This window comes from Coturnix japonica, unplaced genomic scaffold (assembly GCF_001577835.2).
Source record: "Coturnix japonica isolate 7356 unplaced genomic scaffold, Coturnix japonica 2.1 chrUnrandom785, whole genome shotgun sequence".
Taxonomy (NCBI): Eukaryota; Metazoa; Chordata; class Aves; order Galliformes; family Phasianidae; genus Coturnix; species Coturnix japonica.
This window is the reverse complement of record NW_015440144.1, coordinates 6,581-12,113: the sequence shown is the minus strand read 5'-3', so window position 1 is coordinate 12,113 and position 5,533 is coordinate 6,581. Positions and strand designations below refer to the sequence as shown.

At 55.9% G+C, this 5,533-nt stretch overlaps 1 long non-coding RNA gene across 1 annotated transcript in view; it reads left to right on the top strand.

The window, feature by feature from the left end:
• Window positions 1–5,533, top strand: part of LOC107307690 — a 9,286-nt gene that overhangs the window by 886 nt on the left and 2,867 nt on the right. Inside the window, exons 2-5 of the long non-coding RNA XR_001552481.2 lie at window positions 429–473; window positions 1,345–1,398; window positions 2,424–2,477; window positions 5,369–5,422. This is a non-coding gene — a long non-coding RNA (uncharacterized LOC107307690). The remainder of the gene's footprint in view (window positions 1–428; window positions 474–1,344; window positions 1,399–2,423; window positions 2,478–5,368; window positions 5,423–5,533) is intronic.

Here is a 5,533-nt window from a genome sequence, read left to right as displayed (position 1 = left end):
GTTATGGGGTCAGGTTATAGGGTTATGGGGTCAGGTTATGGGGTTATGGGGTTATGGGGTCAGGTTATGGGGTGAGTTATGGGGTCAGGTTATAGGGTTATGGGGTTATGGGGTTATGGGGTTATGGGGTTATGGGGTGAGTTATGGGGTGAGTTATGGGGTTATGGGGTTATGGGGTTATGGGATCAGGTTATGGGGTTACGGGGTTATGGGGTCAGGTTATGGGGTGATTTATGGGGTCAGGTTATGGGGTTATGGGGTCAGGTTATGGGGTCAGGTTATGGGGTGAGTTATGGGGTCAGGTTATGGGGTGATGGGGTTATGGGGTGATTGTGGTGATGGGGTTATGGGGTGATTTGGTTATGGGGTTTGGGGTTATGGGGTTATGGGGTTTCTGGGGTCCCCTCCATCCCCCTTTGATCCTATAGGGGACGTCGGGCAGCGATGGACCACATGGACCCACAGGAGAGAGGGTGAGAGCAATGGGGCGGCCCTATAGGGCAGGGATCCTATAGGGGATATAGGGTGACCCTATAGGGGTTATGGGGTGACCCTATAGGGCAGGGATCCTATAGGGGTTATGGGGTGACCCTATAGGGGTTATGGGGCGGCCCTATAGGGCCGGGATCCTATAGGGGTTATGGGGTGACCCTATAGGGCTGGGATCCTATAGGGTGGGTGACCCTATAGGGGTTATGGGGTGACCCTATAGGGGTTATGGGGTGACCCTATAGGGCCAGGATCCTATAGGGTGGGTGACCCTATAGGGGTTATGGGGTGACCCTATAGGGCCGGGATCATATGGGGTGGGGTGACCCTATAGGGCCGGGATCCTATAGGGGATATAGGGTGACGCTATATGGGTTATGGGGTGACCCTATAGGGGTTATGGGGTGACCCTATAGGGCCGGGATCCTATAGGGGTTATGGGGTGACCCTATGGGGGTTATGGGGTGACCCTATAGGGCTGGGATCCTATAGGGTGGGGGGACCCTATAGGGCCGGGATCCTATAGGGTGGGGGACCCTATAGGGGTTATGGGGTGACCCTATAAAGGATGAGTGACCCTATAGGGGCTGGGATCCTATAGGGGATATAGGGTGACCCTATAGGGGGTATGGGGTGACCCTATAGGGCCGGGATCCTATAGGGTGGGGGACCCTATAGGGGTTATGGGGTGACCCTATAGGGCCGAGATCCTATAGGGGTTATGGGGCGACCCTATAGGGGGTGGGTGACCCTATAGGGCTGGGATCCTATAGGTGTATGGGGTGACCCCATAAGGACACGGGGTGTCCCATAGGGATATGGGGCGCCCCATAAGTGCCGTGTCTCACCCTATAGGGTCTACCTGGACCTGCCGGCCCCAATGGCTTCCCCGGCCCCAAAGGACCCCCGGTGAGTAGAGACCCTATATGGCCCTATATGGCCCTATATGGCCCCACATTACAGCCCTATATGGCCCTATATGGCCCCATATGGCCCCATATGGCCCTATATGGCCCCATATGGCCCCACATCACGGCCCTATATGGCCCCATATGGCCCCACATCACGGCCCTATATGGCCCTATATGGCCCCACATCACGGCCCTATGTGGCCCCATATAGCCCCACATCACGGCCCTATATGGCCCCACATCACGGCCCTATATGGCCCCATATGGCCCCATATGGCCCTAAATGACCTCGGGTTACCCCGACCGCTCCCGAATGGTTCCGATTATCCCCGAATGGTTCCGAATGGTTCCGATTGGTTCCGATCCTCCCCCGATTGGTTCCGATTGGTTCCGATCCTCCCCCGATTGGTTCCGATTGGTTCCGATCATCCCCGATCCTCCCCCATCGTCTCCGATTATCCCCGATTGGCCCCGACTGTCCCCGATTGGTTCCGATTGGCCCCGAATGGACCCGAATGGCTCCGATTGGCCCCGAATGGCTCCGATCGTTTCCGATTGGCCCCGAATGGCTCCGATTGGTTCCGATTGGCCCCGAATGGCTCCGATTGGTTCCGATTGGCCCCGAATGGCTCCGATCATCTCCGATTGGCCCCGATTATCCCCGAATGACCCCGATTGGCCCCGAATGACCCCGATTGGTTCCGATTGGCCCTGAATGGCTCCGATCGTCTCCGATTGGCCCCGATTATCCCCGAATGTTTCCGAATGACCCCGAATGTTTCCGAATGTCCCCGATTGTCTCCGATCGTCTCCGATTGGCCCCGATTATCCCCGAATGGCCCCGACTGTCCCCGATTGGCCCCGATTATCCCCGAATGACCCCGATTGGCCCCGAATGGCCCCGATTGGCCCCGATTGGTTCCGAATGTCCCCGAATGACCCCGAATGTTTCCGACTGTCCCCGAATGACCCCGATTGGCCCCGATTGTTTCCGATTGTTGCCGATTGACGCCCCCAACTCAGGGACCCCCCGGGAAGGACGGAGTGCCGGGACACCCCGGGCAGCGCGGAGACGGGGTGAGTCCATAGAGACCCCATAGGGACCCCATAGCTGCCCCATAGATACCCCATAGATACCCCATAGGGACCCCATAGATACCCCATAGAGACCCCATAGGGACCCCATAGCTGCCCCATAGATACCCCATATTGACCCCATAGATACCCCATAGCTGCCCCATAGATACCCCATAGGGACCCCATTGATTCCCCATACCTGCCCCATAGATACCCCATAGAGACCCCATAGCCACCCCATAGATACCCCATAGCTGCCCCATAGATACCCTATAAGGACCCCATAGATACCCCATAGAGACCCCATAGGGACCCCATAGATACCCCATAGCTGCCCCATATTGACCCCATAGATACCCCATTGATACCCCATAGGGACCCCATTGATACCCCATAGAGACCCCGTAGGGACCCCATAGCTGCCACATAGGGACCCAATAGCTGTCCCATATTGACCCCATAGATACCCCATAGCTGCCCCATAGGGACCCCATAGATACCCCATAGCTGCCCCATATTGACCCCATAGATACCCCATTGATACCCCATAGCCACCCCATAGATACCCCATAGCTGCCCCATAGATACCCCATAGCTGCCCCATAGCTGCCCCATAGGGACCCAATAGCTGCCCCATATTGACCCCATAGATACCCCATAGCTGCCCCATAGGTGCCCCATAGATACCCCATAGCTGCCCCATATTGACCCCATAGATACCCCATTGATACCCCATAGGGACCCCATTGATACCCCATAGATACCCCATAGCTGTCCCATAGGGACCTCATAGGGACCCCATTGATACCCCATAGTTGCCCCATAGAGACCCCACAGATACCCCATAGATACCCCATAGCCGCCCCATAGGGACCCCATAGATAACCCATAGATACCCCATAGCTGCCCCATAGATACCCCATAGGGACCCCATAGATACCCCATAGAGACCCCATACCTGCCCCATAGATACCCCATAGAGACCCCATAGGGACCCCATAGATACCCCATAGCTGTCCCATTGATACCCCATAGATACCCCATAGGGACCCCATAGATACCCTATAAGGACCCCATAGCTACCCCATAGCTACCCCATAGCTGCCCCATAGCTGCCCCATAGATACCCCATAGGGACCCCATTGATACCCCATAGAAACCCCATAGACACCCCATAGCCACCCCATAGCTGCCCCATAACTGCCCCATATATACCCCATAGGGACCCCATAGATACCCCATAGGAACCCCATAGATACCCCATAGCTGCCCCATAGATACCCCATAGACACCCCATAGCTGCCCCNACCCCATAGATACCCCATAGGAACCCCATAGATACCCCATAGCTGCCCCATAGATACCCCATAGACACCCCATAGCTGCCCCATAGCCACCCCATAGGGACCCCATAGATAACCTATAGATACCCCATAGCCACCCCATATCTGCCCCATAACTGCCCCATATATACCCCATAGGGACCCCATAGATACCCCATAGATACCCCATAGCTGCCCCATATATACCCCATAGATACCCCATAGATACCCCATAGGGACCCCATAGAGACCCCATAGCTGCCCCATAGATACCCCATAGGGACCCCATAGCTGCCACATAGGGACCCAATAGCTGCCCCATATTGACCCCATAGCTGCCCCATAGCTGCCCCATAGATACCCCATAGATACCCCATAGGGACCCCATAGATACCCCATAGATACCCCATAGCTGCCCCATAGGGACCCCACAGATACCCCATATATACCCCATAGCCACCCCATAGCTGCCCCATAGCTGCCCCATAGATACCCCATAGGGACCCCATAGAGACCCCATAGATACCCCATAGATACCCTATAAGGACCCCATAGCTACCCCATAGCTGCCCCATAACTGCCCCATAGCCACCCCATAGGGACCCCATAGATACCCCATAGCTGCCCCATAGGGACCCCATAGATACCCCATATATACCCCATAGCCACCCCATAGCTGCCCCATAGCCACCCCGTAGGGACCCCATAGATACCCCATAGCTGCCCCATAGATACCCCATAGACACCCCATAGATACCCCATAGCCACCCCATAGCTGCCCCATAACTGCCCCATATATACCCCATAGGGACCCCATAGATACCCCATAGGGACCCCATAGATACCCCATAGCCGCCCCATAGGGACCCCATAGATAACCCATAGATACCCCATAGCTGCCCCATAGGGACCCCATTGATACCCCATAGATACCCCATAGCTGCCCCATAGATACCCCATAGATACCCCATAGATACCCCATAGCCACCCCATAGTGACCCCATAGATACCCCATATATACCCCATAGCCACCCCATAGCTGCCCCATAACTGCCCCATATATACCCCATAGATACCCCATAGATACCCCATAGATACCCCATAGCTGCCCCATAGGGACCCCATAGATACCCCATATATACCCCATAGGGACCCCATAGATACCCTATAAGGACCCCATAGAGACCCCATAGGGACCCCATAGGGACCCCATAGATACCCCATATATACCCCATAGCCACCCCATAGGAACCCCATAGCTGCCCCATAGCTGCCCCATAGGGACCCCATAGCTGCGCCATAGAGACCCCATTGATATCCCATAGGAACCCCATAGATACCCCATAGAGACCCCATAGGGACCCCATAGCTGCCCCATAGATACCCCATAGCTGCCCCATAGATACCCCATAGGGACCCCATAGCTGCCCCATAGATACCCCATAGCCACCCCATAGGGACCCCATAGATACCCCATATATACCCCATAGCCACCCCATAGGAACCCCATAGCCACCCCATAGCTGCCCCATAACTGCCCCATTGCCCCTCTCCCTTTTTCCCTTATAGGGTTTCCAAGGCAAAACGGGACCCCCCGGCCCCCCTGGAGTTGTAGGGCCACAGGTGAGCACTGCCCTATAGGGGACCCTAAATGGGGGGGGATCCATAGCCCCATAGGGGACCCCAAATGGGGGGGGATCCATAGCCCTATAGGGGACCCCAAATGGGGGGGGG